We start from the raw sequence: 22,800 nt of genomic DNA on the forward strand, positions 1-22,800 counted from the left end.
TTCTTTCTTTAATGTGTCTTTGCCTGGTTTTGGAATCAGGGTGATATTGGCCTAATAGAATGAGTTTGGAAGTGTTGCCTCTTTTCCTATTTCCTGAAATAAATGGAAGAGAATTGGTATTAATTCTTCTTTAAAGGTCTTGTAGAACTTGGTGCCAGACCTTGGTTTCAACCATAATGTGCTGGTTTTGCAGGCAGGATCCTTGAGGTAGGAGGTCAAGGAAGCCTCCACCAAGATTTAATATAAAGTCCTGGCAGTTCAACTTATAACAAGTTCAGAATCCCTGTAAGAGGCCCTGATGTGGGTAATGTGGGAAACTCTGAGATGGAAGCTGAAGCTGCCATAGAGACCCCTGCGATTAAGAAATGCCAGTACTGAGGATCATGAGCCAAGGAATGTTGCTGCCTGAGGATAGAGTGAATCTGAGAGGCCATGGGACAGGGCTGCACAAATATTTTAAAGCACACAAGATACAACCCTGTGCCCCACACAGGACATGGAGATATAAGACTTGTTGGCCCACCTGGGTTTTAGTCTTGATTTGGTCCCATCTCTTCTTTCTATGTACCAATTTCTCCCTTTTGGAATGGGAATATTTACTCTGTGCCACTGTATACTGGAGATCATACTTGCATACATATATGTGTGTGGGGGCAATGATGGAACTGTTAAGGTTAAGAGGACTCTTTTAAGATGCACTGAGTGTATTATGCACGGTGAGATGGAAATAACCTTTGCTAGATCAGGCGTGGCATGTGATGGTTTGAGATTAGGTGTGTCTGAAAAGCTCATATGAGTTAATGGAGGAATGTTCAGAGGTAAATGATTTCATTATAAGCATGGTAACCTAATCAATAGATAAATCCTTTGGGTGGATTAATAATTGACAAGGACCACTGTACTGGGTTGTAACTGTGAAAAGGTGGGGTGTGGCTGGAAGATGGAGGCCACTAATAGCATGCTCTTGGAGATAATATTTTGACAAATGCTTTTTCATAAGATTCTTATCTTTGAGTTTATTGATGTGATGAATTACATTTATTGATTTTCATATGTTGAACCAACCTTGCATACCTGGGACGAATCCCACTTGATCATGGTACAGGATTTTTTGATATGTTTTTGTATTTGATTTACCAGAATTTTACATCTATATTTATTAGAGATATTGATCTAAAGTTTTCTTTCTTTGTTCTGTCTTTGCCTGGTTTTGGAAACAGGGTAATATTGGCCTAATAGAATGAGTTTGGAAGTGCTGCCTCTCCCATTCCAAAAGGGAGAAATTGGTACATAGAAAGAAGAGATGGGACCAAATCAAGACTAAAACCCAGGTGTTCCTTCTTACTCTCTGCTTTGTGGCTGTCATGAGGTAAGCTGCTGCCTTTCAAACTGTCCTTGTATCCTACTGTTCTGCTTCACCTCTGGCCCAGGGCCATGGAGCTGGCTGCCTGTGAACTGACACCTCTGAGACATGAAACGTTCTGCATCACCTTAGCCTCAGAGCAATGCAGTCAGCCTAACATGGACTGAGATCTCTGGAAAATGCAATGCTAGGCAACAGGAAGAACACTGCACACTTTCAATGTGGTGTAGAGAGAAGGATGTGTTTATGCTTTGGTCAGGATGGGAGGGAACTCTTCCCAAACAAAATACACATATTTTACCTAAAATAATACCAGAGTGAGGCACCATTACTGGCTCAAGGATCCTGTGGGACAGTTCCAGAGACCACTGTAATTGTTTTCTAAATTGATAGTATGGTGGGAAGTATGGAGGAAACATTGACGAGAGCTATTTGGGGGAACTGATGGTGGTTTCTCTGTGGATGGCTACAGTCATGTCCAGTAGAACTGTGGAGATATTTTTGGAGCCAAGTGGAATGACTGCCTAAGTAACCCAGAGGAAAGCAGCCTCAGAATGACCCTCTGGAGGGAGAGAATAACTGTGTGGTGGGTGTGGGAGAAGAAGCAGCACAGAATCAGGAGGAGCCTGAGCTCAGAGCAATTGGGGGCTGGGGTCTCTTCACCCTGGAGCCTTCCTTTGACCAACCATCTTTGCCCAAGTCCTTTCTCTGTCACATATTCCAGCCAAATGTCACAAGGGCTAAACTCCAGTTCAGCCTTTGGTCGAAGGAGGAGCTGGCTTCTCAGCCAAGCTGCTCTGTGCTGAGTAGCATTGGACTAGTGTGGACTTCTGCCTAGTGACGAGCCCCAGTGCCCTCTTTTGACCAAGTGCGGTGGCAGGCTGCACCGCAGGGCCCTGGTGGCCCATCAAACTCCCCTCCGCCTCGCCCGGGAGGCTCCCTCTTCTCACAGGGACCACCCCGCTGCACCTGCCGCTCCCCCCAGCCCTGCCAGCAGGCGTTTCCTCCAGGATCCCCGACCTTGGGGGCCTCCTGCTGCTTGCCGGGACAGAGGCCCGCTCCTCTGTCGGGGGATCCTGCTGCCCGCGTCCTGGGGGTCCTTGCGCAAAAAGCCAGTGCTATCCCAGAACAACTCGCGCATGTTGGGACCCTGGACAGCAGTAAGGGTCGCCCCTCCTGGGCGCAGGCCACGCCTCCTGCCTTCAGTTCCTCAGCTCATCCACCAAGCTGAGGGGCCCATGATACCTGCTCCCTTCCCTGTTGGTGCTTCTAAGGAAGCTGAGGTCAGGGCCCAGGAACAGCTTGAAGAAGGCAAGATCTACCAGGAGGAGGAGGAGGAGGGGGAGGAGGAGAAGCTGAAGGAGGAGAAAGAAGAGAAGCTGGAGGAGGAGAAGGAAAGTGGCAAGATAAAGTACATGTGGAAAAATGTGAAAAGTCTGTGACTCCTCCTAGAAATTCCAAAAAACTCTCATGGAGAGACAGGAAATAAAGTTTGTCCAGGAAGTTTCAGTGGTCTTCCCTCCCCCACTAGGAAGAAAAGTTTGGCATTCTTTGCTGAGGGCCATTGCCAAGTAGAAATGACGCATCATCCTTGCCAGCGTACCCCATAATTTCGCTGTTGACATTGCATGTAAGGTGACCTTGCTCAAGGACCAAGGCAGATACGGGTTAAGAGCTGATCAGGTTTGAGGAAGTATCCCGCTCCTTGAGTTTAAGGCGTTCCCAGTTTAAGACAATAGGGGTTTTAGGGAAGTTGGAGGTTGAAGATTATTGCTGCTGGGATTAGGGCGTTCTTGCTGCCTGAGCTCCCGATGAGTTCTCCTGAGATTCAAATGGGATTTTGGAGAAAAGCCTCGTGGAGTAGGTGAATTGGACGGCAGCAGAACTGGGATTTCCCCAGAACGTGTGTAGAGGCCGGTGTGAGTTCGGGAATACAGAATTGCTGTTTGAATCTACAAAGCTGTGAGGTGGCTCGTGATTCTTGTGCCCAGCCAAGACTGCGGCATTTGGTGGTCCGTACGCAGAACGTCTGAAACTTGGAGGTAAGTGAAATTGCTCGCCCCTGAGGGAAGGCGAGAGAATGGGTGACCATTTCAAAAAACAATGTGTTCTTGTTTTGATTTATTTCGTTTTTGTTTCAAGCTGCCTATCCCTAGAAATTTCTCAGGCAAACTGGGAAAAATGGTTGGCTCAAGGTTTGAAGTTAGTCAGCCCGGAGAAAGAGAAAATTGATACAGTGAATTTTTATTCCATTTTTGTTTCATTCAGTTGCGGTTTTGTTTTGTGTTATCTTATTGGGTTGCGTTATCTTTATAGAAGATTAGAAATTAGTAAAAAACAAACCTAAAAGGTGTTAAGTAAATTGTTAGAGATTCAGACCATGGAGAAAGACATTTTAGATCAAGCAAAAGAGAAGGTCTCTCGAGCTAGTCAGAGAGAGGAAGAAAATTTAAAGGAAAAGGGGTTATTAGGAAAAAGGCCACAACAAGAGGCTGATACTAACTGCGTTTCATTACCAGAGGGCGTAATTCAACCAACAGCCCCACCGATGGAAACAGCTGAGTGGCCCTCAAACCCCGTAGTTGATAAGTGGGATCCTGAGACAGGACCTCAAAGATTAGCATGCCCCGTACTTGAACAGGTAGGAGGGCAGCGAATTCACTGTGCTTTAGATTTTAAAACAGTGAAGCAGTTAAAGGAGGCTGTAACAACCTATGGTCCCCAAGCTCCCTTCACGGTAAGCATGGTCGAGTCCATTACTAACTTGGACATGACGCCAGCAGATTGGGCTAGCATGTGTAAATCTGTGCTAAATGGAGGACAATATTTGTTATGGAAAGTTGCCAATGAGGAATTTTGCACGGAGACAGCTAGGCGAAATGCAGCAGCCGGTTACCCTCAAAGAAATCTAGATATGCTGTTAGGAAAAGGACCTTATGAGGGTCAACGGCAACAAATTGAATATGATCCTGCTATATATGCACAAATTGCTGCAGACACAGTTAGGGCATGGAAGACTTTACAAGGACATGTAGACTTACAAGGTCAGCTATCTAAGGTAATACAGAGACCTAATGAACCTTACGCTGACTTTGTAGATAGGCTTATTCAAACAGCTGCCAAAATTTTTGGGGATACAGATCAAGCAATGCCATTAATAAAACAACTGGCTTATGATCAAGCAAATCGTTGCTGCAGAGAGGTTATTAATTAGACCATGGAGACATGAAGACTTAAACACATATATTAAATTATGTAGAGATATTAATGAACAAGGGCAAGTCTTGGCAGATGCAGTACAACAGGCTTTTAGATGCCAGGCCAGAAACATGCTATAATTGTGAACAAACAGGACATTTTAAAAGGAGTTGCCCCATAAGAGGAGGTTTTAACAAAACTAGAAATCAAAGGAATAGAATACCGGGTATTTGCCCACGATGCCGTAGAGGGAGACATTGGGCTAATGAATGCCGTTCTCAAACCACCATAGAAGGTACTCCCTTATCAAAAAACGGACAAGGATCAGGTATTTACCTATGATATTGTGGAGAAAGGCATCAGGCTTCATTGCCAAAAAATGGACTGGGGGGCCCAATGCTCCGGGGCCCACAACCACAAATATACGGGGCAGTGGAGGATCCCAGCAACACCATCAGGGTGGTGCCCAGGACACATTGTCCATTAAATCCCTCATCAGACAAACCCGAGGGAGCGCAGGGTTGGACATCTGCGCCTCTGCCAGAGCAGTACTAACTCCAGAGATGGGAGTTCAAATCATTCCTACAGGAGTAAAAGGACCTCTTCCCCAAGGAACAGTAGGCTTATTATTGGGACGTAGTTCATCTACATTAAAAGGACTTATGATAAGTCCTGGGGTAATTGATCCCGATTATGTAGGTGAAATAAAAATTATAGCTAGTTCTCCAGGAGGTATATCAGTAATTTCACCTGGAGATAGAATAGCACAGTTGTTAATAATACCCAGCCTACATACTAAGTTTTCTAGTTGTAATGTAGAAAGAGGTTCTAAGGGATTAGGCTCCACAGGTGTAGATTGGGCTATGTTGTCTTTAAATTTAGATTCTCGCCCGATGCTAAAACTAAATATTCAGGGTCATGAGTTTGATGGGATGCTGGACACAGGTGCTGACCTTAGCATCATATCTCTTCAAGAATGGCCAAAACATTGGCCATTAAAAGAAGCCACTCAAATGCTTCGAGGCCTAGGAGTGGCAACAAATCCCCATAGAAGTGCTATGGTATTAGATTGGAAGGATCCTGAAGGATGTGAAGGAACTATACAGCCATATGTTTTGGATCACCTTCCTATTAATTTATGGGGATGGGATGTCCTAGATCAACTAGGTTTGATGTTAACAAATAACATCAATTCTAATGCACCCACTACTAGGGCTAGACAAGGTGTTAGGAAAGAAAAAAGATTAGGAAAACAAGAACAAGGTTTAGCAGCACCAATTCAAATAGATCAAGGAACAGACAGACATGGGTTGGATTTTCAGAAAGGGCCACTGAGACAATCAGAATTACTTGGAAATCAGAAAGACCAGTGTGGGTTCCTCAGTGGCCCCTGACTAAAGAAAAGATACAAGTAGCCCATGATCTGGTCAAACAACAATTAGCGGAAGGACATTTACAACCTTCCGCATCTCCCCATAATACTCCCATTTTTATCATCAAAAAGAAATCGGGTAAATGGAGATTATTGCACGATTTAAGAGCCATTAATAATGAGATGGTTATTATGGGACCTGCTCAATCAGGGACTCCTCAATTGTCTGCTTTACCAAAAACCTGGCATGTTTTAGCTATAGATATTAAAGATTGTTTTTTTTCGATCCCAATTCATCCTGAGGATAGTCCACGTTTTGCATTTACTACCCCTGCATTAAATCATGAAGGTCCTGATGAGAGATATGAATGGAAAGTACTCCCTCAAGGGATGGCTAACAGTCCAACTATGTGTCAAATCTATGTTAACAAAGCAATCCAGCCACTTAGAAATCAAAATCATGAACTAAAAATATTTCACTATATGGATGATGTATTATTAGCACATAAAGATAAAAACATATTGCTGGAATGTTATGCCACACTTACGAACTTATTAAAAAATTATGATCTAGAGATAGGAATAGATAAAGTACAATTAAATTTTCCAATTAATTATTTAGGAGTTCTATTATCCTCAACCATGGTCCATCCACCAAAAATTCAAATACGAGTAGATCAACTCAAATCACTTCACGATTTTCAAAAGTTATTGGGAGACATAAATTGGATAAGGCCTTATCTAGGCATACCAACAGGAGAGTTGGGACCTTTATTTGATATTCTAAAAGGTCCATCGGATCCAAATTCACCCCGAATGTTAACTCCTAAAGCTAGAAAGGCATTAAAAATTATTGAAACATATGTGGAAAATATGCATCTAGATAGAATTGATATAAGTTTGCCTTTATTATTTATTGTACTACCAACAAAAAGTATTCCTACAGGAGTATTTTGGCAAGAAGGTCCATTATTGTGGATACATTTATGTTATTCTCCTAACACTATTCTTACTAGGTATCCTGAGGCTGTAGGACAATTAATACTCAAAGGAATAAGAGCAGCAGAGGGAGTATTTGGAATTTCTCCCAATAAAATTATTACTCCATATACTATGGATCAAATTGATGAGTTAGCTAATGAGTTAAATACTTGGGCAATAATCATGTGTAAACTAATGTTTCATTTGATAATCATTTACCATCGAATCCTTTGTTGTCTTTTTGGTCTAAGCATCCTGTAGTTTTTCCTAAAATGACAAGGAAAACACCTATCATGAATGCTCCAAATATATTCACTGATGGGTCTAATAATGGCACAGCAGACGTAGTTACCCCTGATCAAACTTTTACATTTTTAGTACCCAATCAGCTCAAAAGGTAGAGCTTAATGCAGTTTTACAAGCTTTTGTGATGTTCAAAGATTCTGTATTTAATTTATTTTCTGATAGTCAATATATAGTTAATGCTATTATATCCCTTGAAGATGCTGGTAGGATTTCCCCTTCTTCTACTGTTTTCTCTTTGTTTTCCACTATACAAAGTCTAATGTGGGACAGAAAAGATCCATTCTTTATAGGACATATTAGGGCACATACAGGATTGCCTGGAGCCCTCAGTTTGGGCAATGATTTAGCAGATAAAACTACACATGACGTACATATTTTCTCTACGCTAGAAGAAGCTACAAATTTTCATAAAAGGTTTCATGTTAATGCTAATACTTTACAAAAGTGTTTTAAAATAACTAAGGAACAAGCCAGGCATGTAATAAAACAATGTCAAAATTGTGTGACCTTTTTACCACAAGTTAATCTTGGAGTCAGTCCTAGAGGACTGATACCTAACCATATTTGGCAGATGGATGTCACACACTTGCCAGAATTTGGAAAATTAAAATATTTACATGTTACAGTTGATACTTCTTCTGGATTTTTGATGGGCTCCCTTCATGCTGGAGAAAATCTAAAGATGTTATAGCTCATTGCTTACAAAATTTTGCCACTGTGGGTGTTCCTAAACAGTTAAAAACTGATAACGGTCCTGGTTATACTTCTGCCTCTTTTAAACAATTTTGCTCATCATTTGGTATTACTCATATAACAGGAATCCCATACAATCCACAGGGACAAGGCATAGTTGAAAGAGCTCATCAAACTATTAAAACGTACCTATTAAAGCAAAAAGAGGGAATTGGAAAGGGGTATATATCCCCCAAAGATAAACTGAAAATAACCCTTTTTACTCTAAACTTTCTAAATTTGGATTCATCAGGACTTAGTGGTGCAGAAAGACATATGTATCCGAAAAATGTACATAAGCCTAAGGTACTTTGGAAAGATATTCTAACAGGACAATGGAAAGGTCCTGATCCAGTTATTGTCTGGAGTCGGGGCTCTGTCTGTGTTTTTCCACAGGGAGAACAGCAGCCGATTTGGATTCCAGAGAGATTAACTAAAGCAATTTCTACAGAAAAAGAAGATGATTTGACTCAAATCCATAACAGCTGATATCCAGAGCTCCAGCTTGGCTATTGTTACATCTACGACAGTGAATAACCAAGGTGGATTTTTTTCAATATCTATTTTATTATTGCATCTTTCCCACATCATAAAGTTCTATTTTATTTTTCAGCTCATACAAACCTAGGTTAATGTTTTTTCTGATCAGTTTTATTTTTTGACTGTGTTTTATTTTTTGACTGTGGAGTTTTTAAACATTGCAATGGAGATTTCACCTAGGTAAAGCTACAAGGCCTTTATTGTCTTATGTGTTGTATGTTATGTGTGCACTGTTTTGTGTTGTATATCTGTATATGTGTATGTCCATATTTCATATGAGGAGCGCTCATGAACAAATGGATCCGAATATTTTTTATTCGCGTGATTTAAATGGTTTAATTTAAATTAGGTAAACAGCTGTTAAGGATTGTTTTTAAAGGTGGTTAACAGATCTGTTTGCTTACTAATTTAAATTAGGCAAACAGCTGTTCAGGATTGTTTTTAAAGGTGGTTAACAGATCTGTTTGTTTGCTTTCACCCTTCCTTTTCATTATATTTAATAATTCTGTTCAGGATAATGTCTCTTTAGCATCATTGCCAGAATTCCCATCTCCATCCCAGTGCCGGTGAAGACTAAGATAAAACCAAACTACAGCTTCTATGATAGCTATCACAGTAAACTGTATAAACTGATGCATCAATGAATATAACTCAACAAGTAATGCTCAATCAAGGACTTGATTTACTTTGGGAGGAAATGGACATATTGATAGACTCCTCCGATTTGAACTGCTTGCAGAACTTGCCTGGACTATATATCAGTTGCATGCATTGTGAAATATCATCTGGTGCAGTGAATTGTGGTACTGCTGGCATATCTTTGCTGATGGTGTCACCAGTGATGCAATTTCCTTGCCAGTGCACCCCAGGTTCATTGTGGTAATGCTCGCATATCTTTGCTGATGGTGTCACCAGTGACGTAATTTTTCCAAAGGAGCCGTCAACTGGCTTGGTGTCGTGGCATTTCTGTATCCTCCTCCCTTCTACTAGTGATGGTCTAAAATTTGGGGGCCAACAGAGGTGAGGCAAAGAACCTCACCCCCCCACTGGCACCAAGGCTAAATTTGGGGGTCAACAGAGGTGAGGCAAGAACCTCACTCCCCCACTGGTGCATAGGCCTATCCACAAGCATGGCTGAATGCTGGACCGGTAGTCAGTGACGGGTTGATCTGATTGCAGTGGTATCAACCTAAGACAGGAAGCTGACGCCTAAAGGTCAGTTCTCCCATGATGGGTAAGAACCATATATTGAATTGGACAACCTACCAGGCACGGTCCTTAAGCCACATTGCTTGTTGTTTAATTAATCAGAAGGGGGGAGATGCTGAGGGCCATTGCCAAGTAGGAATGACACATCAAAATTTCCTTGCTAGCGTACCCCATGTTAAATGGATTTCGCTGTTGACATTGCATGTAAGGTGACCTTGCTCAAGGACCAAGGCGGATCTGGGTTTAGAGCTGATCAGGTTTGAGGAAGTATCCCGCTCCTTGAGTTTAAGTTGTTCCCGGTTTCAGACAAGTTTAGGGCGTTCCGGTTTAAGACAATAGGGGTTTTAGGGAAGTTGGAGGTTGAAGATTATTGCTGCTGGGATTAGGGCGTTCTTGCTGCCTGAGCTCCCGATGAGTTCTCCTGAGATTCAAATGGGATTTTAGAAAAGCCTCGTGGAGTAGGTGAATTGGGCGGCAGCAGAACTGGGATTTCCCCAGAACGTGTGTAGAGGCCGGTGTGAGTTCGGGAATACAGAATTGCTGTTTGAATCTACAAAGCTGTGTGGTGGCTCGTGATTCTTGTGCCCAGCTAAGACTGCAGCAATTCTTTTTCAAATACACTGACTTCAACAATTCACATGTATAGATGAATCTTCCAACTATTATAATATAGACCTCTCTCCCTCATTAATGATATATTAAAATCTTTAAAAGCTGTTGCTCAAGAAGATTGGTTCAATAAGATTGGTTAGATCAATTAGGAAAGGCCTTATAAAAATTCTCTTAATAGTGTTATGAATTCTAAAGTTTGAAAATCCTGCAGAATGAAAAGAAAACATCTAAAATGACTATAAAGCGTAAATCACAGTGGATTGGAACTGATGTAAGAATGAGTGCATGTTGAGTTTACACAGAAAGCAGAATTGGGCTTTACAGGAGGAAATGTTACCAGGTCAGAAACAGGGCAGCAATGAAGTTATGTAAATTGTCAAGAGTTTGATAGCACCATGACTTTGACCATGAAACTGTTCCATGCTGTGTGTCCTCATGAGAACCCTGAGGTGCCCGATTCCATGACTCTGTACTCTATGCTTTCCTTTGCTTCACATTCTCTATATTGAAGAAGCTGAAGTAGAGCAGCTTTCTATTTCTCAGAAACATTACATTTAATCTCAATTGGAGGAAGACTTTTCTAACATGTGGGACATGAGGAGTCACATTGGGTCTGGCCTAGTGATCCTCAGGTGGGGTGTTTGTCATCAAATATAGCAGTTGTCCTTGGCGAGGATCAGTACCAAGCAGCAGAGAACTCAGCCCATAACAGGTTGAAAGCAGAGCACTGGAGCACCAAGGGAATGAGGTTCTTGACTCAGCTAACCATTGTTGAATTAGGCTAAGGCTTGTTGAATATTTTTGATACTTGCCCTCAACTAGCTTTGAACTATTAATAAATATACCTGAGCAGCTAGGTCTGACAGAGGGCAAGATGGAAACAACCAGTAGAGAATATTATGAACAAAATTTTCTTTTCCATGGAAGTGTCTTTCTTACTCTGATTTTTCTACTCCTTCTCATTTGCAGGCTCCACCTCCTTTGCCACAGGAATGAACTCACCACCTGGACTGGCCCATCAGGGAACTCAAACTTCCCCAAAGTAAAAAAAATTCAAGGTGGAGACATGCTCCATATGGAGACCACTCAAGTCCTGCAGTGGCTGACTGCTGTGAAAGAGAATCTCTCTGCATCTGAGATCAAGAACTAAACAAGCCAGATATATGTGCCGCCCTGTGTGGGAACATGAGGACACAACATGGGTGCATTTTCCTTCCATTGTGGTGCTAGTCACCTACTAGACTGTTGAGAGCCACAGTTTAGTCAGAATGATGCCTGGCATTTTTGTCAGAGGGAATGGTTGAAAGGTGACCCTGCTCCAGGATTAGGGTGGCTCTGGGATTAGGGCGGATCCTGCTGCCTCAGGCGCCTGCTACTTTGGAGTTCCCATTGAGTTCTTGTGGGGTTCTGGGAGAATTGGCACGCGGAGCCTGGTGGAGGCAGTGTGTTCCTGGGAAGTGTGGGTAGAGTGCCAGTGAGAGTTTGGGAATAAAGGTTGCTGTTTGAACCTACAAGGCTGTGTGGAGTCTCCATTATTTTGTGCCCAGCCATACTGTGGCACTATGGTGGGACTACAAATTGGTGCAGCCAATATGGAAAGCAGTATGGAGATTTCTTGGAAAATTGGGAATGGAACCACCATTTGACCTAGCTATCCCTCCTCCTCGGTCTATACCCAAAGGACTTAAAAAGAGCATACTACACAGCCACATAAATGTTTATAGCAGCACAATTCACAATAGTTAAATTGTGGAGCCAACCTAGATGCCCTTCAGTGGATGAATGGATAAAAAAAATGTGGCATCTATACACAATGGAGTACTATGCAGCAATAAAAAATGAGAAAATCATAGAATTTGCAGGGAAATGGATGGCACTAGAGCAGATTATGCTTAGTGAAGCTAGCCAATCCCTAAAAAACAAATACCAAATGTCTTCTTTGATATAATGAGAGCAACTATGAACACAGCAGGGAGGTAGAGCAGGAAGAAAAGATTAACATTAAACAAAGACATGAGGTGGGAGGGAAAGGGAGAGAAAAGGGAAATTGCATGGAAATGAAGGGAGACCCTCATTGCTATACAAAATTACATATAAGAGGTTGTGAGGGGAATGGGAAAATAAACAAGGAGAGAAATGAATTACAGTAGATGGGGTAGAGAGAGAAGATGGGAGGGGAGGGGAGGGGGGATAGTAGGGGATAGGAAAGGTAGCAGAATACAACAATTACTAATAGGGCATTATGTAAAATTGTGGATGTGTAACCGACATGATTCTGCAATCTGCATTTGGGGTAAAATTGGGGGTTCATAACCCACTTCAATCTAATGTATGAATTATGATATGTCAAGAGCTTTGTAATATTGTGAACAACCAATAAAAAAATAAAATTTAAAAAAATGTGGCATATATACCCAATGGAATATTACTCAACAATAAAAGAGAACAAAATCATGGCATCTGCAGGTAAATGGATGGTGTTAGAGAAAATAATGCTAACTGAAGTTAGTCAATCCCCCAAAACCAAATGCTGAATGTTTTCTCTGATAAAAGGAGGCTGATTCATAGGAGGATAGAGAGAGGGAGCATGGAGGAATAGATGAACTCTAGATAGGGCCGAGTGGTTGGAAGGGAAGGGAGGGGGCATGGGGTTATAAATGATGGTGGAATGTGATGATCATTATTATCCAAAGTACAGGGTATGAAGTCATGAATTGGTGTGAATATACTTTGTATACACTTAGAGATATGAAAAATTGTGCTCTATATGTTTAATAAGAATTGTAATGCATTCTGCTGTCATATATAAATAAAAAATAAATCCAATAAAATATGATAAAATAAATATTTGTAAAAGTTATCTGCTTTCTGTGCAGATTTTTTAAGACCTTAAGAAATTATTTTTGTTTATGATCTTTACTTTAGAAAAAAGTGGGCCAAATAATTTTGCTTTCATCAAAAGTGTCTATTTGACAATGTAAGATGAAAAAATTGCTGAAGTTTGTAGAAATATGTGCTTGGGAATTTCTTTTTAATTATTGAAATTCAGATGAACTTTCTACAATTCTACTTTTAAATTGTTTCTAAATGTTATTAGATGTGACAGCAGAACCACCTACAAAATAAAACAATATTCACACAGGCAGTTATCTTTAAACACGGATAAAGTATTGCTGGATTTTAGAAGGTTCTGTGCCACTGATAGAAATTTCTAAATATTCACAATTGGGACATCATGGTAGTAATAATAGGATTTTAAATATACATTTTAATGATTCTTAAAAGGATACACAGGCTTTAAATGAGATAGTAAACCTTCATGGTTAACTTTAAATTAATCTCTATTGAAATGGAGAACTCAACAAAAAATAACACAGGGTAAAGAATCTCCAGGCTGACATACAACTTGTTATATATGAAAATTTTGTCACAATAAAATCCTGATATGCTCTCAGAAGTGGCAAAAGAAGATTCTCTAAATAATAATCAATAATTAGTTGAGGGCTGGGGATGTGGCTCAAGCGGTAGCGCGCTCGCCTCGCATGCGTGCGGCCCGGGTTCGATCCTCAGCACCACATACCAACAAAGATGTTGTGTCCGCCGAGAACTAAAAATAAATATTAAAAATTCTCTCTCTCTCTCTCTCTTTAAAAAAAAATAGTTGAAAGAAAATTAGGATCATATAGTAAGAACACCCTATAGGTTGTCTAACAATATGACAAATTCAGTAGCAACCACAAAGAACCAATAAAACTTCTGGTGCCAAGAAACAAGATGGAACTGCTGGAATGAATTATAGATATGGGCTTCTAACATAATTTTTTCCAAGGGAGGACAAAGTGGAAGAAGAGTGGAAGGTTCAGTGGATGGGCATAAGCCAATCACCACCAACCCAGTACATCCTTCCTATGACACTCTAATAACAAATTCTAAGTATCATGCCAGCGAATGTTTAAATAGTCCTAACATTAGTTGGCAATGATAAAATAATATTTAGTAAATAGCAAAATGCAATCACAGTTTTTCATCATAAGCCTGGCAATAGTACATTGATAATTGATTCAACTGCATATGATCTACCTGCAATAAACACTAAAGCATTTTTGTTTAACTGCTGTGGGAGGGAAAAAATAAAGATGTATTTTTTTCTGATTTTCCCTTTTGCTTTATATTCAGGGATAGCATCTGTTAAAAATGTATATTTTCCAAAAGGAAAATTATGACCAGATAATGGTTGCACATGATGGCTTGCTTCATAACTAAATATTTGACGTGCATACTTTACAAAGAATACTTTGTTCATGTTTTTGTTCAGGAAAAAAAATATTTTCCATTTTGTGCCATCTAAGGAATGTTAAAGGAACAGCAACATGTCAAGACATGTTCAAAGTCAAATCATATGGTAAAGATAGCGTACATTGTTAATTTGTACAAGTGTGAAAAATTTAGTGTCTGCTTTATTCATGCTTTAAAAATGTAAGGCAGCTACACACTTAGCAGTAACTGGCAAAGCTTATGCTGAGGAATTTGTTTTTTCTTTCATTACCATCTTCCTTTGGCCTTCTATCACTGATGAATAAAGTCAGCTGTTCTGCATTATTCTAGCTTTAGGAGGTCAGGTACTAGAATATGAAAATTAAGAATATAAAGATATTAGAGAAAATTCAGATTGTTAATTTTTTAAATCTTAAGACTATATAAGAATATGTTATTTTACAATATAAATGTGTACAGATGCACTTAATAATATAGCATAGCATAGTATAAGAGCAAAGATTGGATTATTAGGCTCCTAGAAAAGTATTAGTGAAATCACAGGCACACACTAATTTGATCACTGTTATCTGAAACCTTTCTAATACATTCTCTAGCTTGGTATAGAAGGACAGGGAACACAAAGTTAACATGAGTTGCTATTGCTGTACTTGAATCCTTATTGTGGGCAATGACAACCACAATGATAAAAAAAAATTAATCTAAGAAGATGGGCTTTACCCAAACCACATCTAAGTCACTTTTCCTTATTTAATAAAAATTGTGTAAAAAAAAGCTTGTCTAAAAGCTTGTAAAATGTAAAATGCACATCAGTGTTGGACTTCTTAGGACACATTCCTCCACAATAATTTTGCACTAAATAGCTGTTCAACCTTCAGATTTCTGTACTAAATAACAAACTAACAATACTTTTATCACCTCATAGGAATACAATTAATTCCCAGAAATACTGTACAGGTCCATAGGTTTCTATCCATAAAGATTCATAAAAATATACTAAAGTATATTTTCAAATAAAAAATCAGATAAAAGAGAAAGAATACAGGATTTAAAATAATGTTAATAGAGAAGAAATAATTTATGATAACAAGATACCCTATTAATAAAGTTTAAGAGTAGCAAAACAGCAATAAATATATTGGGGAACAATTTTAAACTAAAAGAGCTATTACTATGTGAAACCCAAATATTGTTCATGTAAAGAAAAATGCTTACGTCTCATGCACTTTTATCATCAAAAAGAAAACTGCAGATATCAGTATTAGACAACCAAAAAATGAAGTCAATCTGAATTTCAAGATAATTCACATTTTTATCTCATTATTACTTTTCTAACAAAATATCCAGTTGATGGCTTTCAGGTTCACTTTTGTCAAATTCTCATATATTATTTTATTACTTTCCTATCATCTGACAGAAATAGAAAGCTAAATACAATTTATCCGAATAAAAATATCACTGAAATTTAACATAGGCCATGACACACATGAATCACCACATGAAAGTGGTTAAAGTAAAAAACTGAATGTTCAATTGTAAAAAGATCACATTGTTTTTTTTTAAGAGAGTGAGAGAGGAGAGAGAGTGAGAGAGAGAGAGAGAGAGAATTTTTAATATTTATTTTTTAGTTTTCGGGGGACACAACATCTTTGTTGGTATGTGGAGCTGAGGATCGAACCCGGGCCGCACGCATGCGAGGCGAGCGCGCTACCGCTTGAGCCACATCCCCAGCCCAAAAGATCACATTGTTATTAACTCTTCTTTTAGCTACTTTTGAAATGTAAATAGCTATGATATGATTAAATGCAATATTATTTAACACAACTTACATTACCTACATTCAAACATCTTGCGATGTCATAATAGATAAGAGCAAAGACTGGTTTTATGTCCTATGTGCCAGGACCTTCCTTATCCTTACTACAATTTTATGAGATGCTATAATTGTTCCTATTTTTATAAATTAAGAAAATAAGGCTTACAGAGAAAATACTTTTTCCAAAGTCACAATGTCAAATCTAGATTTGACAAGGTATTTATGATACAATAATCTGTGCACTTAACCACAACAGTACAATTTACACTTGAGCTGATGAAATACACATTTTTGTCTTCTTTAAAGTCCTTCAAAATATACATACAGAATTGTATCTGGTCTGCCTTGAATACTGTTCAATATTATTTAAGCTGCCAGAACAAGACTTATTTTCAGGTAACATGATGCCTGAATTGCAAAGAAGAGAATAATTAGGCAATAAAAACAGAGAAAGGAAAAGGCTAAGATCTACTGGCATTCAAATTAATCCCAAAGAAACTACCAAGATAGAGTGTATCCCTCTGGGTATATAATCATACTAAGTGAAAGTAATTAATGGCTTCTAAAATTCTGTAACTTAGGATCATATGTTTAGAAACGAAAGTGACAATTCTCCTTGTTTACCTGTGGGGAAAGTTGGAGCAGATGTCTCTATTCTGAACATCCTAAAAACAAGGCCCTTCAAAAACAGACAACCACGGTCATAATTATAACTCCCGTTTTCAAAATTTATAGCCTATGATTCAATGTCAATATAGAAAAAAATAAACTAATAATGAAGTTTATTAATGAACTAATAATAAACTAATAATTGCCCTCCTTTCCCCCCCCCCCCCACCCCCAAAGGACTCCAAGACTAATTTACAGTTGGGAGGTGGGGGGAACTCAGGTCTTCAGTATCTATTTTCAGCTAGGTTTTTTTTTTTTTTTTTACAATTTGTTCTACTCATATTACCCTAGTTAACCTCCCTAACAACAACAACAACAACAACAAAAATGGAATAGGTGTTAAGTTATCCAACTTATGTAAAAGGAAAAGAAGGCTCAGAGAATTTGAGTCTTAACCAAAAAGTATGATCTGGAACCCAGGCACACAACAATTCTTCCTTCCCTTTCTTCCCTGTCCTTCCTCCTCTCCAGGTCCCTATCTCCGCCTCTGGCCAGGAGGGACCAACCGCCACCCTGAGTTCCTTTAGCCAAGAGCCTTACTACTTACCTCCTATACGCGGCGCTTTAGGGAGACGCCGGGAGAGCATAACTCCAGCGTGCGCAGCGGTTACAGCACCTTACTCCAGCTATTAGGTGCCTGTGTCCTAGCTCCCCGCGCGCCACAGCTGCTCGTTCAGTTCCGCCTCTTTGATGCACAGTCTGGAGAACCTAGACCTGAGTCAGGTAGCCGCCATTAGCAATGACCTCAAGTCCATCCGCACTCAGGAGAAGGCGCAGCTCTATGACCTCAAAGACCACTTTGCCAACTTCCTCGAGCTGGAGCAGCAGAACAAGGTGCTGAAAGCAGAGCTGCTGGTGCTGCGCCAGAAGCAGTCCAAGCCGTCCCGTTTCCAGACGCTGTAGGAGCAGGAGATTTGCGACTTGCGCCTGGAGGCGGAAGACGCTACCAAGGAGAAGCAGGCGCTTCAGGGAGAACGCGAAGGGCTGGAGGAGACTCTGTGCAACCTGCAAGCGCGCTGTGAAGAGGAGGTGCTGAGCCGCTCCGACCTAGGGCGGGCTGATGCGGACGCGCAAAGGCGCATTTGAGGCGGAGCTGGCCCGCGCTGAACTCGAAAAGCGTATCATCAGCCTGATGAACGAAATCGCTTTTCTAAAAAAAAGTGCAAGAAGAGGAGAACGCAGAGCTGCAGATGCAGATCCAGTACACACAGATCTCGCTGGAGATGGACGTGTCCTCCAAGCCCGACCTCTCCTCCGTGCTCAAGGACATCCGCGCGCAATATGAGAAGCTGGCCTCCAAGAACATGCAGAATGCCCAAGAGGGCAAGAGCCACTTCACCATGCTGCCTGAGAGCGCGGCCAGGAACACCCACGCGGTGCGCGCCGCTAAGAAAGAGGTGACAAGAGTGGTCACTTGCTCAAGGCCAAGACCCTGGAGATTGAAGCGTGCTGGGTATGGACGAAGCCCTTTAGAAGCAGCTGCAGGAGCTAGAGGACAAGCAGAACATCGACATCAGTGCTATGCAGGACGCAATCAACAAATTAGAAAATGAACTGAGAACTACAAAGAGCGAAATGGCACATTACCTAAAAGAATACCCAGACTCCTCCACGTGAAGATGGCTTTGGATATGGAGATTGTAGTTTAAAGTAAACTCTTAGAAGGCAAAGACCCGTCTCAGTTTCACCAGCGTGGGCAGCTTAACAAGCAGCTACTCCAAAAGCGCCCAGCTCTTTGGCTGATCTGCCTATGGAAATGGAAGTCTGCAGACCAGCTCCTACTTGATGTCCGCCCACTTCTTCTCCTCTTAACTTTACCAGCCATGTCCAGGAAGAACAGATAGAGGAGGAGGAGACCATCGAGGCTGCCGAGGAAGCCAAGGACAAGTGGCTCTCTGAAGGGGAAGCTGAAGAGGAGGAGGAGGAGAAGGAGAGGAAGAGGAAGAGGAGGGAGCCAAAGAGGAAGAAGCTGCCAAGGAAGAATTGAAGAAGCAAAAGAAGAAGAAGAAGGAGGAAGTAAAGGTGAAGAAAAAGAAGAAACCAAAGGAGCCAAAGAGGATGAGAAGAAAGATGAAAGTGCTGGGGAGGAACAAGCAACTAAGAAGAAAGATCCATCCAGCCCCCTTTCCTTAATTATTCCAGGAAAAATTCTCCCGAAATCAGGTCAACCTAATAACCAACAAACCAGTGGAGTTCCAGACCCTATATGAATTAAGTCAATATATGTATAATTCTGAGATGACTTTGGTTGGACATTCAGTGTTGTGCTATGAATTTTCTCCTTAGGCAGACTATCCTTTGGCTTGCAGAGTGGCTTTCTGGCTTGCTGCCAGCCTGTGCATGGTCCACGCTTATGAGTTCAGGATTTAAGGCAAATGTGAATCATTCATAGGTTTACAATAAGAACACAACATGAATAAATGAATTCACTAATGTCAATGTTAGATTTCATGGAAAAATACTCATTTGAACCTTTGGTGGTTAGAAATTAAAGACCTTGAGTTATGTGCAATAAATAGTAAATAAAGTTACATTGAATGACACATTTCTTGTTGTGGTTGTTGACTTAATTAAAATACCTTAAGGATAGCACAATAGAAACCATAAACAAGTGGACTATTGATCTACAATTTCTCTTTTGTAAAATCAAAATTTAAACAACTAAAATATTTTTTCTTCTTTAGTTGGAAATTCTTAGTGCTATAATTAGATCGTGACTATTCATAAAATCTTTTCTCTCAAAAATGTTACTGGTACTAAACAGGAGTAAGTAAGAGAGTCCGTAAGTAACAATATACTTTGCCCCATATGTGTACTATATTATGTGAAGAATGGTTTCTAGGAGACAATTCTGAAATTATGTGACAATTATAACCTTTATTGTAAATTAGTATGTAATAATACAATATGGGTAGAATAGGAATTCTATGTATTTGTCATTATTAACATTTTTCATCTAATTATCATGGTCAGAAGTTGAAATCTGAGCGTGTGATACAGTCAAGAGGAATAATTTTTTAAATTAGCATATAATTTAGGGAGAAGAAAGAATACCAAAGGTCATTTGCCACTGGAAATATGTTGCCTGAAATCCTGAGCTCATGATTCAGTGTGGTGTTTCTATTGCCTCAAATAGACAATATTTAATGCCAAACAGTTTTAAACCCTTTAAAAACTACAGATACAAGTAATGAAATTGTTATCAGTCACTTAGGGGGGAGATAATGTATTTGTATGTTACATTGGCATTGTTGCCGCAGTCCAGCTGTAGCAAAATAACTGGGGGTGACCAGCAACTTGTGTAGATAGATACAGCAGGAGCAGGAGCCGTTTATTGTAGGACAGCTTATCTTAATTAACATAAACTAGATACAGCAGTCAACCAATAAGGAATCTCCACATTTAATGGCTCGCTGGCGTTACTTCACAAACCACTCCCTCTAGCAAAATGCCAGGCGCCATCCTGCCTTGTTTACAGACCCTAACAATTGTTCTGCATATCTGAATTGGGAAACACTTGGATTCCAGTGATAACTTATCTGGTTGGAAGTTTCATTTAGTGTACATACCATCTGTCCACATGCACCCTAAATTTATGAAGACTCTTGCACTTGCATTTGGTGTGGAATAGAGGTGAAATTTATTGACTATTTTATGCTCTGCTTCTGTTTTTGAGCAATTGCTTTGTTAGCCAATTTTGCTCAATATCTGTTTTTTAGGCATTTAAAGGTTATGGATTTCACTTGAAACCAAAGTGTTCTACATTTAAAGTTATTTGATCTCTTTGCACTGTATCTAGTGAAACATATGTAACTAAGAAAGTAGGTAAAATATTTCTTTATCTATCATGAAATGGATGGTACCAAGAAGGCTCTCAGCATATCAGCCTGGGTAAAGATTAGGAGTCTCCTCAGAAACCAAGCTCTTCCCCTTGATGCTGATGGGATGATGCATGTGGTAATTCTCAGACAGATGCAAAATACAGGTAAAACAATTAGCCAAATGGAAACTGCTGGTTTGTTTGAGAAACACTTGGTTGAAGTAAGTCCATTGTCCATCTCTCTCTTGTGTGCCATAATAAAATATTGAAAACCCTAAAAAAAAGATCTGGAAATTGGAATTCCCAATTTTTTTTCCTACCCACACACACACAAAAATGTAGATAAAATATTAGTGTAAGGATCAATGACCAGTGGCATGGAGTTATGGGATTTCCTTAGTATGTATCTGTACTTTCCATCCCCTTATCCTTTGGTATCTGAGCCTCAGATCTCCTAAAAAATTAGAGTTAAGCATTCTCTTTCACATATCTCCAAATGAGTGTGCAGCAAATGAATTGAGAGGCAATTTGATATAGCTAATACATTCATGGACTCTTCCCAAGATATCCCAGAGAGAGGTATTTGTCTGTTTATAAACAGAGTCCTTGCCTGACCCAATGTGAAACACAGAATAACCTTTGGGCCCCCCCCCCAAAATGTTGAAGATTCAAAACAAACCTCCAGAATAAAAATGTTAAATTATAGATAGAGTTCATAAAAGTCATCAAGATTCCAGCTCAGCTGAATAGGCAAACTTTAAAGAAAGTATGGAATGAATGAGTATAATTTGGATATGGAAAAGGCCTAAGGGGTATGCTGGGGTATTTGTTTGCTTATGTGTATGTGTGAATAATTTTTAATTTTAGAGTGTAAATTTTGCACAAGGGAGACTGAATACAGCAAGGTATACTAACCTGGCTATGAATAGGCTTGTAGAAGGAAAAACTGGGTAAATAAATCATTTAGAAAGTTATAATCCAAATTCAACATTCAGGTTGAACTAAAGTGGTAGCAGAGACAATAAGGACAATAATCCTCCCCTGCCTAGCCTGACTCACACACAGGATCCTTGTAGAAACCGATCATTCCGTGCAGTGATAATCATATCAACTGCTTTGTGAAGGATCAGAGATGATATATGTTTAAGGAGGTATTTTTTAAGAGTTGAGCCACCAAATATATAGGCTAGCCCTTTCATTACCCTCTAAAAAGCAGCCCCTTACATTTTCATCTTTCTTATCTACCAAACCTAGTATCATCAGTGTAAGAGAGAAAGGTAATTCCAGAGCAATAAGTCTTCCATGGAGAGTGCTCTACCTTGGGCAGCTATCACCAAAGTTCTGTTTTGGTAAGTTAATTGATGCTGTGTTTGCAACATGGTGGTCACAAGACATACTTGATATTTCAAAGAAATTTAGAGATAGAATGAATGCTGAATTAGTTAATTAACAATGATAAGACACAGCAAACAAACAAAAAACAGAAAGTCTAAGGAAGTTATAGAACAGCGTAAACTCAGATACCAGTGTCTTCACCATTGATGAATTCAAGACAGAAATGACTCAAAAATATTGCCAGCATTTCTTTTTCTGTTGATTTGTTTTCATTTTCAATCACACTAGGGAATTTAAAGACTGCAGTCTTCAACACAAGAGATTTTCCTAACAGACTTACTTGTAATGCATACATTTAGCAAGGGACACCTTGTTTTTAAAGGAATATCTTCATTGGATAGTTTTTAAAAGATTTTGAAAATTTATTTTTTAGAGGTACTGGGGATTGAACTCAGGGGCACTCGACCACTGAGCCACATCCCCAGCCCTATTTTGTATTTTATTTAGAGACAGGGTCTTACTGAGTTTCTTAGTGTCTTGCTTTTGCTAAGACTGGCATTAAACTCATGATC

The 22,800-nt window shown here is 39.8% G+C and overlaps 1 pseudogene across 1 annotated transcript; it reads left to right on the top strand.

Moving 5' to 3' along the window:
• Window positions 1-1,364: 1,364 nt before the first annotated feature.
• LOC308635299 (neurofilament light polypeptide-like) lies at window positions 1,365-19,283 on the top strand (annotated as a pseudogene). Its single transcript has 3 exons — window positions 1,365-1,369; window positions 2,202-2,646; window positions 17,545-19,283. The product of its transcript is annotated as a neurofilament light polypeptide-like (transcript).
• The last annotated feature ends 3,517 nt before the right edge of the window (window positions 19,284-22,800 follow it).

This window comes from Spermophilus citellus, assembly GCF_964194105.1.
Source record: "Spermophilus citellus genome assembly, chromosome: 16".
NCBI classification, from domain to species: Eukaryota; Metazoa; Chordata; class Mammalia; order Rodentia; family Sciuridae; genus Spermophilus; species Spermophilus citellus.